Below are 13,218 nucleotides of genomic sequence, written 5' to 3' on the forward strand. Positions count from 1 at the left end.
CGGGGATTTATTTCGAGCCCTTGGAAAAGCTTGGAAGACACTCATTTTCAAAAGTGGGAAGGAAGATTGAATAAGCAGAGAACAAGATGGTGGATGGGATTAATGGAAACAGAGTATGGAATTGGTTTATATACATTCAGGAAATAAACTGATCCTTCGAGATGTCAGTCTGGGCTACTTTAACACATGCACACAGTCCTCTTGGCTAGGTTGCAGCCATTGTTCCCAGAGGCACTATTCCACTTGATGCTGCCTATATCAGAGCTTCCATGTTGGCATGAGATCAGATTTGGTTTAGTCCAAAACCTGAGTTTATAACTTAGTTCAGCCATATTTTGTACTAGCTGTGTGACTTTAGGTAAGTTACTCAAATTCTCCAGGCTTCAGGCTCCTCATCCATAAAATAAAGGTATTGAATTAAACAGAGGTTCTCAACAGAAGCAGTAATGCCCCTGGGGTCCAGTAATGCCCCTGCGGTGTATTGAAAATTTGTTAAAATGCAATTTTTAGGGTGCAGTGTTTTGCTGTACTATAATCATCAAATGGGCGAAATCCAGGGATGTTAAAATCTTGGCCAGAAACAGGCTGTTGGGATGGAGAGAGATGTCTGACATTATGTAGGGTTTTCAAGCATAAATTTTCAACAGGAAAATCTTGTTTATAATCATCCACACCATAACCTAGGTGAGATGAGAGACAGAGGTATAATCAGGAGAACACTAATTAGCATGCACTGCACCCTGGACTAATAAGAACACTAAAAAATTGAAAAAGTAGTTATTGCCCTAATGATAATTTTTAGACGTAGACTTCATTCATAGACAATACATTTCATTTTCTTTATAGAAGGAAGTACTGCCATTCTGTTAAAAACTTAAAATTTGTCCTATTATACTCATTCGGTTCAATATTACAAGAAGAAGCATGAGATCAAAGCATTCTGATCTATCAAATCACTTGTCATATTTTATTATTTTCACTACTTTGACATTCAGAAAATTTCCCTCCCCCATGTCCCCTGTACACACACATATACACACCAATCATTAAAGTAATTAACTCAGGCAAGACCACACCACCTCTATGGGGATAATGTTGAAAGGTTTTCTAAATATGGTGGCATACAAATATTTTAGTAGTATGATCAATAAGTTCCATTCTATAGGGCTTTATAATTTGCACATGCCACTCTTTGAGAGTAAAGTACAATAAAATTGGGCTTTTTACAGTCAAATACCTTGATTTTTGTTTCATATTTTATCTCTGAAATATGATCATCTACTAAAACAAAACCTATGAGACAGAAAGACATTTTCCCATTTTGCAAATCAAGCAGAAGCACGAATGTTTGCCAGAGTCTCCAGCAGCTCTGTGCTAGGGATTTCTCATCCATCTGATAATGTGACCTTCAAATGACAGAATTGGATCAAGAAAAACACATTTTGATGGTACTTGTAAAAGTAATGGAGCTGCTGTCAAAAATACCCAGGCTGGCCATGAAACTTGAATATGTAGTGGGTGCCATGGGGACAGAAGGAGGAGCTAACATTTTCACTGCAAATGTTTCTCTCCTGTAAGTGTTTAACTTGCAAAAGTTATCTGACATCCATTTCCAATAAATAAATAAATAAAACCTCAATATAATTGATCCAATTCAGTGATTACAATTAAAAGAAAGGTTTAACAGCCTAATAGTGCTGGTTCAAGGCATACTGACAGAATCATTTGTTTATTTATTCAAACAAATTTACTGAATCTCTATGCAAAATAATACATTAAAATGTTTTAATATGTTTTTATCTAAGAAAAATAGAACATGGAATAAATCTTTATTCACACTCAAAAAGAATTTACAGCTGAGTTGAAGGAGCTAGATGTATTTGGAGGAGCACACGCTTGATGTCCTATTTCATACCACGCATTTGTCCACAAAGGAGGGAAAGGTAACTTCAGTTTGAGGATGATTGCAGAAGGCTTCTCGGAAGAGGTGCCATTTGAACTAGATGATGAGAGGTGAGTAGTAATCCAGCAAATGGCATTCTGCTCAGATAGGATTCCCTAGACTCAAGAGCTCCAAATGTTCTCTAGGGAATAACGAATAATTCTATTTGACTTTTGGGTAAAGTTGTGTTAGAAAAGAAGATTAGAAGTTAGGTGCATGACAATACAGAGAGCAATAAAGAAAGAGTAACAAATATGGGTTATATTTAGCAGATAACTAAAAACTAAAAAAGCACATGTTCTAAGAAAAATTTTTAAAAGACGAATTGGCCTGATTGGTGATTATGACATCTCTGTTCTTCTCAAGCCTGTGCTCTGGGATTCTTACCTTTTAATAATTCAGTGACATTTTGTCACATGCCAATCATCCCTTAATCCTGGGTAAATTCAACTGTCATCTCTCTCTATTCTTGGTCCCTGCATAACGCATATTGTTATTTAGAAAGGAGTCTATTGTTACCCGAGAGCTTGACATGCTCAACAAATATTTTGAGCAAAACTCAGCACCTGATTCTCTATTTCTAATCGCAACTGACTGGACCAAGCATGGACAACTTGCTGGCTTGCCAGAGGCCTCTGAGGGGTTACTAGCTGGAGCTCTGCCTCACAGGGGCCAGGGACCATTTAGAACCTCTCTTCAAGTGGTTTCAAGAGGAGACTTACAGATAAAGGGTGGCAGAGGGCACAGAAGTCAGTAGCACTTAGTAAACAGCAGAAGATCTAAATAAACAGAAATCATAAACTATAAAGGAAGAAAAGGGGTAAATAGTAGAAGCAGCACAATCAGACTTTGCAGAGAAGACTTAATGTACTAGGCCTGACTGCAATTCTTTGGAAGTCTTACACAGAAGGTTAGCCCTTAGCTGACATCTGGCAGCTTGGATTTTGAGAAAGATCCCTCCACCCAAAGTCACAATAATGGGTCACTGTGCCAAAACTGTTTGTGTGAACAGCATAGCTGATGTTGAACATCTGCTTTCCTTCTGGAACTTTGGAAGTTGGTGTGTGTCAGGCAGAGGCTGCCACGCCAGCATTCTCCAGTCAAAATCCTGGGTATGGAGTATCTGATAAGCTTCCCTGGCAGACAACATTTCACACACGTTGTTGTACCTCATTGCAGGGGGAACTAAGGGCATCCTGTGTGTCTCCCCTGGGAGAGAACCCTTGGAAGCTTGTACCTGGCTTCCTCCAGAGTTATCTCATACAACTTTTCTTTGGCTAGATTTGCTTTGAATGTTTTTAATAAATCGTAGTTGTAGGCCAGGCACATTGACTCACACCAGTAATCCCAGTGTTTTTGGAGGCCAAGGGGGGAGGATTGCTTGAGGCCAGGAGTTCCAGATGAGCCTGGGCAAAATAGCAAGATCCCATCTCTAAAAAAGGTTTGTTTGTTTGTTTTGTTTGTTTTTTAAAATTATCCAGGCATGGTGACATGCACCTGTAATTTTAGCTATTTGGGAGGCTGAGGTGGGAGTATTATGTAAGCCCAGGAGTTCAAGGTTCAGTGAGCTGTGATTGTGCCACTGCAGTCCAGCCTGGGCAACAGAGTGAGACCAGGTCTGATTGATTGATTGATTGATTGACTGACAGATGATAGATAAATAGTAACTGCAGGACTACTGGATGAGTCTTATGAGTTTTCACAAAACACTGAATTCAGAGGTGGTCCTGGGGACCCTGACACAGAGCTATTACGAGAAGTTATACATATGTTAGAAAGACTATTCATTTGCACATCTGCAGCTGAAGAAAAAAGAATCATTAAAACAGATTTGGATGCTAATGATTGGTGCTTGGTTCTAGGTGGTGACAAAATATTACTAGAGATTTGTAGTAGTATATTGGCTAACTGAATGACTTCCTGTTACATTCTGGACGTCACGAAAACTAATCATCTAGGGATTAAAACCTCACATTCCTTTATTTACAATAAACCCCTGTTATTCAAGGTAAGCCAAGCATTTCTCTCTTTCTTAAAAAAAATCCAAATTAATAATTGCCAAAGAAAATCATATACACAGGCAATGTGATCCCATTACCAGTATATGGTTTCCAACTTCAACAGAGCTTTTGTGATGATCTTGAAAACAATTTTTGCTATTATTAACCTTTTGTGTTTTCTCAGCATAGCTTCTAACTTCAAGCTTCAACCCAGTCCTTATAATTCTTTACAGAGGAACTTGATCTCTGAAGAGAATGGAATTCATTACAAGGATGTTGTCTCCCTTCAACCACCTGCAGAGACCCTAGTCTAAATGCCTGGTCTCTAATTATACAACAAGAATTAGCCCTTCAACATAAAACTGAAGACTTACTTTCCACATTGATTTATATACTTTTCTCTATTGTCCAAGCCCTGACTCTCTTCCCTAATATCTTCCATCTTTTCTTTCTACAGTGTCTTTCTTCTGTGTCCACAAAACATTCAAGGCTCTTTTACTCTAAAACCATAAAACAATACAAACAACAACAAACTATTCATTTGACACAACATACCTCTCTGCAAAAATGTTGAGAGATGGTTTATACTCAATCTTCATTACTTCAGTTTTACTCATTTTTGGTTTCTGCCCCACAGTTTTATTCAAAGAGCTGTTAACTGCACAGTTCAGTAGCCACTTTTAGTCCTAGTAAAGCCTGTATTAGACTCCATTTTTCACTTTAATTCTTTCCTTTTTTAAATTTTTTTTGAGACATGGTCTTGCTCTGTAGCTCAGTGGTACCGTCACAGCTCTGTAGACCAGTGGAGCTCACTGTAACCTTGAACTCCTGGGCTCAAGCAGTCCTCCCACCTCAGCCTACCAAGTAGCTGGGACTACAGCTGGGCACCAGCTCACCCTGATAATTATTTTTTAAAGTGTTTTGTAGAGATGGGGCCTCACTTTGTTGCTGAGGCTGGTCTTGAACTCCTGACCTTAAGCAATTTTCCCACCTTAGCCTCCCAAAGTGCTGGGATTACAGGCTTGAGCCACCGTACCCAGTCTCACTTAGTTCTTAAAATTTTCTTCTCCTAGCCACTCCCAAAACTCAAGCTTTTTCACTGTTCCCCTGCCCTCTCTCAATCCTCAGCAACTTCCTCCTCTTCTGCCTGCCTTGCTATAATCGAGGCCTCTTAGGTCCTCCTCTCCTCATACATGAAGCACCTCCCCATGTGGTCTCCAATTCCCCCCAGAGATCCTGCGCCACCCACACCTAATGACCCCTAGCCCTGTGTTTCTCCAGCTTACTGTCTCTCCCAAGCTCCAGGTTCCAGCCTTATCCTTTCAGCTGCTCCCTGGATATTTCCACTGTGACAAAACTTCACGTCTACAATTAAATCTAGTATGCATTTTGTTCCTAAGTTGAGTGCCTATTCCTTTATTCTGGATCTGGCTAATGATATAACATGCTCTTTCTTCTAAGCCGGAAGATTAGAAACATACATTCTCAACTTCTTTTTCTACCCCTGCCACTGCCATCTAATCACCAGACCCTACCAGCACCTGCTTCCTCAGTCCCACAGAGCTCTAACTTTCCTGCTCTTCTGCATCCCTGTGTTACATCCTTAGTGCATTCCCTAACCGTCCTTCTATAAAACTGCAAGATCTCTTTCCCTGCTCTTCTTGCCATGTCCCACTCTCATCTATAACCCATCCTCCACAAAGTCATCAGAGTCACCATTCTTAAAAGCAATCAGATGCTTGGGCTTTTGAACCAGATTGCCTAAATTTGAATCCTGACAGTATCACTGTCTTGCTATTAATATATAGTCTAGGGTAAATATGTAGCTATTCCGTGTCTGTCCCCTTTGGTAGACTGGAATATGAATAATAACTATGAAATGATAATGATAACTATTAAAATAGTTAATATATGTAAAGTGCTTACCACAATGTCTGACATTTAGTAACTGACCAGTAAAAAATTAAATTCATTCTTTGTCTGAAAACTGTTACATCTCTTTTAATAAGAAATAAAATAAGCAACATCTGCATCAAGATACTGCACTTCTCTCTAAAAGAATAACTGATCCCTTATCTGGGGACTTAAAGTTCACAATTTCACATTTTCAACTTAGAATATACCACATCCAAGGACTTCTTGAAAATAATGTAAGTTCTAGATCAAATGCATGTCAGTATTCTCATAATGAATGAATGAATCAGTGAGTGAGTGAAACCTTTGATGTAGGCCATTTTATCATGGTCCAAATTAATTACTACATTTTTATGATGCACTTCTAGTAGAAAGTATCAAAGAACAACATCAAGCTAAACAAATAAATATCAAATGAGAATGCAGAAACAGTCTGTGAGTATTCAGAATAAACAGATAGGACCTCTCTGAATCTTTCAGTATTTAAAGCATGAGAGGTTCCTAAACTTCTGTTAGAGCAACAACTGAAATACTAATGTAAATATTTATTGAGCATCTAGTGTGTGAAGGGCACACCTACTAGCTTTTTCTCACAGTACCGAAAATATAATTCGATGAATAAAAAAAGGAATCAACAAATCACAAGGAAAGGCAAACTGTCCGTGATATAATAAATGGCCTCAGAACGTTCTTATACTTGGAGAGAGAATGGAGGCCTATATTAATACTGACGAGAGGCATCAGGTCAAGCTTCATGGGAGAAACCTGGTATTTGTCCAAGACTTGAAAGACAAATGCAAAGGCAGAGAAACAGTGTTCCAGAAAGAGAAAGCAGCATATTAGGGGTATATTAGTATAACACTGTTTATCAAGCTCAGACCTTACTAGTGGTCTAATGAAGTGGGAGATCGGGCTTCTTGGGAATAGGCCCAAATGAGGGTGAAAGTGACAGGGAGGTGTTCATATCAGGAACTTCAACCCTGGTCCAGGTGTGAAACAGTAGTTAGCACACCTGGAGCATCTTTGCATATGGTTCACTTTGCCGCAACCATTGGAAGAAAATTCACTGAACATAATCTGTAATAACCCTCCCCAAATGTGGGAAGAAAAGTAGATTGACTAGCAGATAAACAGTGGAGACATTTTTGGATTGCTCCTTAAAGCACAAATTGACAAGAGACAATTTCACTGAAGATAGAACAGGCCTTGATATTTACGCAAAGCATTCAAAATAATATCCCACTGACTGAAGGCAGGCAGGCATTAAAAACACAAACTCACAACATGAAATGCTCACAGGGATAGTTAACACCACCCTCCCTGGGCCAGCCTCATTCACTTGGTCTCAGAAATTTACAGTCAGTGATTCCAAGCAGAAAATTCATTAAAATCAGGAAATTGCTTAATTAGTTTAAAGTGACAAACACTTCTAAAAATAAATGTTTGAACTACATAGATTCCAAACAAATTCATCACAATCAGAACTGTTACAGTACACCTACCTACAACGACTAGAAAATTAATTCACAATAACAACACGTCAGATTGTATGTTTCTTAACTCATTTTATCTCCTTCTAAAAAGAACCTACTTGTTTTAAGGAGTGTTTAACTTCTGCCCATCCTCCGTTGCAATAATTGTGTCAACTTGAGAGCCTGCTGACTTATTGCCAACTTACTTTGTCTTCTCCTTTATTGCCAAAATATGCCTATAGATGTTATTTATTGTAGACTCTTTTATGATAGTGATGCCCCAGCGTGTTTTAGGAACCTGATACAGAGTCTGGTTCAATTGTAATGTGTTAATTTACCAAAACTCAATGCTGTTCCAGAAAATGTAAATGAAAACCTACACATTTATGCTTCAATGTGAGTATGATGCCAGAAAAAAAAATCACACTTTCTTAATATACTAAATAAAGTTGTTATTCCCATGCACATTCATTGTAGAAAATTAGAAAGCACATGAACAGTGAATAATGAAATGGCATTACCACAGACAATCCCTACTATGAAGGCCCTCTGATCTTCCTCCACAGCCACCCACACCGTTCAGAAAAGCTTGATCTCCCCAGCACTCATTTGATTGAATTTGAAGTAACCAATAGAACCCATGAGATACAGGTTCAAGTTGCTCCCGGCACACAAATAATGAAACAAGGCCAATCTAAAGCAGAGCAAGGGAGAGTATCCTGAATGCTAAAAATAACCAAGCCTAATATAAATACAGTTAGTCGATTCCATTTAGTTTTCTCCATAAAACTGAGAAAAAAACCCAATTGTTCCTTAATAGAATCTTAATGTTTCTCGAATGTAAGACCCCATTTTTTACCATCTTCCAAGATCACCACTGGGAGCCAAAACACGGCCAAAGGAAAGGGGGAAAGCCATGAAGAATGTAATGATTTACTTCACTTCCCACCTCTGGAAATATTTCCTAAGAGATGTCACTATTTAAAGGACAGCACTGAGCAGCAGGCGCATGAGCAATTAGTACAACACACACACCCAATTGATTATGCCCACATCACCTTAACACATGCCATCAACTTTCAATCTTAAAGCAATTTGTACAACATTTCAGGAATTGGGGGAGGGTTGAAGGAACAGGAACCTCAAGAATTCACTTGAACATAACATAGCTTTTGTCTTTAAAATCATATTAATCTAGTTTTAGATTCTAAGTAGTTAATTTAGTATGTACATTGATTATTATCATATTAAAATAGTGATCCTGGTCTGGTGCGGTGGCTCACACCTGTAATCCCAGCACTTTGGGAGGCCAAGGAAGGCAGATCACTTGAGGTCAGGAGTTCAAGACCAGCCTGGCCAACATGGTGAAATCCCATCTCTCCTAAAATTTAGCCAGGCATGATGGTGGGAGCCTGTCATCCCAGCTACTCTGGAGGCTAAGGCAGGAAAATCCTTGAACCTGGGAGGTGGAGGTTGCAGTGAGCTGAGATCACGCCCCTGCACTCCAGCCTGGGAGACACAGTGAGATTCATCTTAAAATAAGTAAATAAATATAAAATAAAATAATGATCCTAAGAGGTCATGTATTGTCCACATAAATCTGAGAGAAATTCTTGATCAGTAGAATTTCAGTGGATAGCAAGTGAATTGGCATGCAGATAAAAGAAGAAACCTGTTACCTATTATTTTAGGTTCTCAGACCTGAATTCATTTAGTATTTAATTTACAGTTACAGTATTCATAACACATTATATTACTTATTATAAGATTTTCAGGATTTTGTCACAAAGTCTTTAGAGGGTTACTTTCTTGATACTGAGGTTCAGGGAATATTTCCATAAAGCAAATTTGTAAAATGAACAAGGAAGTTTCAGCAAATATACAGAATTTTTAAGAAAAAATATTTCTCTTAGAATCATTTTTGTGCTTTATATAAAAAAGTAAAAAATAAACAGAATATTTTATCAGCTCTCAATTTTAAGAAAGGGTCATATATTTACTTACAGGTAATCTAGAAGTCAAAAAAAGGAAATTCCATCACCAGCCTGCAAATTAACAACAAAACCTAAGATTATATAAGGCCACTTAGTTGGACAAACAGAAAAGACATGATTATATAATTTATGATTTAATAATAAACATATACAGCATTGATGAATGATAAATAAGAAAAATAACATTAATTCTTACTTCCAAAGATGAAGCTGGAGCATAACATACATCTACCATTTTTCTTTGTTTTTTAAAAAGCACTATTCCACATACTAAGCAGTTCAAGCTGTCAATATGATTGCATGCATGCTGAGGTAAACAACCAGAATATTAATACAATAATTGAGAATTTTTAAGGAGTGGAATGGTATTTGTAACTAGCATCAACACATATTTAGAAACTCAGTTAAGATCACAGGGAAAATGATATAGTAAGCTATTGTGGTTTTCTAACTAGTGTTCATGAGTTCCTCTGTCTAGATCCTAACACCAGAGAATCTACAGCCTCTCAACAGCCACTGATGTAGCATTTGTAGCTTGGGTTTTACTAAGCCACTGAGGTGTCTCATTGATGTAAGCTCTGCTGTTTTGACACTCTACCCAGATGCTCCAATTTTGCTTCAGTGACTCAGAGCTGAGTCTGAATGCCTCCAAGAATGGGTCAAAAGAGTTATGATTAAGGCAGGGGTGGCACTGCAGTGAACCAGTGTCACCTGCACTGACTTGCAATTCTACAAATGGTGTGAAAACAGCATGGTGGTCTTGATTGGACTGTAAGGACCAAATGGAACAAAAGTGAATTCAGGTGTGTTTCTCATTATCTTCTTATCTGTATCATAATGACTCAGTATACAACAATTTTATAATAGATGACACACATTTTATGGAAGGATCTGTATTTTCACGGCAGAGAATCTTCTGTCACGGTGTTTTCTGTCGTGCATTTAAAGGTGTCTGTGCTTATATATGTATAATATGTATATATCCTTTAGTTGACCTACATGCCTTATCAAGAGATCTAACACTGGGTTTTGTTAAATGTATTGTCTCCTTTATCCATGGAAATTGTTATGAACCTGCTGATACACAAAGCAGAACCACAGATCTTTTATCTAGGAGAAGTCTTCCAACAATAAGATGAGCTTTTAAATAGGTAGCAGCTTTTGTGCAAGCTGTATGTCAAGATACTTGACAGAGTTAAGTAATACAATTGTAAAGTTAAATAACAGAAGGGAGAGGCAGTAAGAGGCAAAGAAAAGATAGAAAATTCGTGTTTTCAGATGAGATCTGTGAGGAGGAGGAGAGTCATCTGAGTAGGGAGACATAAGAACCCTCTACAGTTAACAGAAGCTGAAGAGAAATTGATTTGGAAAGAATAGAAGCATAATCATGATGTTGAATAGTGCATTCAATAATGAGCCTGATTCTTGGAAATGCTCATCTGAAGGTGGAGCCAATAGCTGAGAGTGACGCACACCATAATTTCCTCAGAAATAGAGCTACTCCTTACCCCTAATGACAACACTCTACATGACATAGTTTCAGAAGGCACGTGAAGTATGAAAATGAAGGCAAGAGGTGAATCTGGAAGTCTGAAGGGTGCATGAAAGTGATGGAATTTCAGGAGAACACTGAAAGCAAACCAGAGTCAGCAGCAATGTCAGAATGTGATGATGATGTGATAGCCTATCCCGGGTGCAAGGCAGCTTGATATAGTCCTACACTTTGCAAAGCTGTCCATGAAGAAGTCCCAGAGAATGGGAGGATGATAAATTAGAGAACTTAAAAGTCGTGCTGATTTAGTGACAGCATATGTTTTAACACACGTGAAGTAGGAAGTTAGTAAGTCTCACTTTTGGACTGTCTTTTGATGTTAAAATTCTCTGCTTTCACAGTCAAACCTAGTAGTGATCTTAAACAGCAGCCCAACATAGGAGGCAGGTGACTGGAGCGGTGCTGTACACACTGAGGATGTTCACCCCGCAGGAGGGGTGGTAGGTGTGAACAGCCACAGAACTCAGAACTCACGGCTCATCATGCTAGAACACATCATCAGCCCTCCCGCCTTGTGTCCTTGAGCTTCCTACTCTCACAACATGTATTTCTGATTTCCCATCACACTGCCTCTCCATCCCCCTCCCTTTTCTGGCTTCCTCTTTCCAGGCCTTCTGGAGAGGTTTCCACCAGCCTGTCTACACCAGTGTGCTGAGCAGACTCCTTAGAACAAACCAGCTCTTCTCAGTGTAAACTATGCTTTGGGATGCTAAGAGGATAAACACTGTGTTCTGATTGTGTCCATTCTTCCACAACCAACCCCTTCCAACTCACATCCATACATGCATACACCTCTTCTCCCCTGGACAGGCTGCTAAACCATATAGTAGGAAAGAGATGAGCTAGCCTGGGTATGGAACTCAATACAAATAAATCAATCTCAGCCAGTACTGCAATATATTTTTTGCACTATTGTATATATGTATACAATATATATGTATTCTTATCTGTATCATAATGACATATAAATGTTATGGGTGTTAGGTGTATATGCTATATATACAGTATATACCATATACATATAGTACACATACGTATAGTATATACTACATATATGTATATTACTGTATCTATAGTATAGTATATATGTACTATAGATACATATAGTATATATACACAAACATATAGCTATATATTTTTAGTACATATATGCAGTATATACACATAATACCCAATATGTATATGCATGTGTATATATGTATACACTCACAACATCCAATAATATATATAATTTATTGAGTATAAAACACTCCAGAATTGTACTGTAAATTTTTTTCTAGTGTGGAACACTTGGAAATTAGCCTATCAAGTTTATATTTTGTTTCAGAATCACATTGCCTAAACCTGCAACATATAAGAATTGATTCAGTGGGAATCTTTTTGTCATAGAGAAAAGAGCATCGTCTATCTGGTGGCTGTTATTTGCCTCAATTGCATAGATTGTTTCTATGTTTTATAATTAACAGAATGGTGTCTGGCATCTGCCAAATACAGTTCTGACAAACAGGAAGACTCGGCTGAGAGAAGCTGGCATGTGGATTCAGTATTGATCTCGTCAGGGTCAGCTACATTTCATTCCAATGACATATAGCAGTTCTCAGCTTGCCTCCCCTTACTGGGGCCTCTAACACCTTTGTCTGAATCTGCAATTTTAAGTTATCTTTCTTAGATTTCAGTCCCCTTTACACTCTGGCCTCCGCAGTCCATCATTCACCTACCATACTGCACCCATCTGGTGAACTTCCTATAATTCATTCATTCATTTATTCATTCACCTCTTAATTAGGCATGAGGGGCTGAGAAAAGGCATATCCATACTTTCTTTATATAATGAGTTTATAATCAAATCATGAATCCAAGATATTTTCTCATGAAAAGTTAAAAAAAAAAAAAAAAGACAGACTACGAGTAAGTTCCAAATGATATGGTGCTACAGAAGTTCAGAGGAAGTAGGAATCACTGTGATTTAGAGTAGTTCATTCACTCATTCATTCAGCACAAATGTAAATTGTATCTGGCACTCGTCTAGATGCTGAGAATACTGAAGTTAAAAAAAAAAAAACAAGCCATATATAGTATTCAGTTGGAGGGAGATATATATAATATGTTAGATAGCTATACTTGCCAATAAAAAAAATATAATGCAGGCAAGGGTAATAAAAATAGTTAGAGAGAAATTTGAATTATAGACAGATGGCTAGGAAAGTTCTCCCTGAGAAAGCACTATTTGACAAAAGATCTACATGAAGTGACAGAATGAGCCACATGAATAGGAGGGGGTAAGGGCACACACGGAAGCCTTGAGATGGGGCTTCTCTGGAGTACTAAAAAACAAAAAAAAATA

At 38.1% G+C, this 13,218-nt stretch overlaps 1 protein-coding gene across 1 annotated transcript in view; it reads right to left on the reverse strand.

The window, feature by feature from the left end:
- Positions 1-9,373, reverse strand: part of TENM3 (teneurin transmembrane protein 3) — a 1,556,403-nt gene extending 1,547,030 nt beyond the window's left edge. The window contains exon 1 of the mRNA XM_064369979.1: positions 9,333-9,373. The gene's annotated coding sequence lies outside the window, so the exon portion shown is untranslated. The remainder of the gene's footprint in view (positions 1-9,332) is intronic.
- Between the last annotated feature and the right edge of the window lie 3,845 nt (positions 9,374-13,218).

This window comes from Aotus nancymaae, unplaced genomic scaffold, assembly GCF_030222135.1.
Source record: "Aotus nancymaae isolate 86718 unplaced genomic scaffold, 86718_ANA_hifiasm-v0.15.2.pri h1tg000006l, whole genome shotgun sequence".
Lineage (NCBI taxonomy): Eukaryota > Metazoa > Chordata > Mammalia > Primates > Aotidae > Aotus > Aotus nancymaae.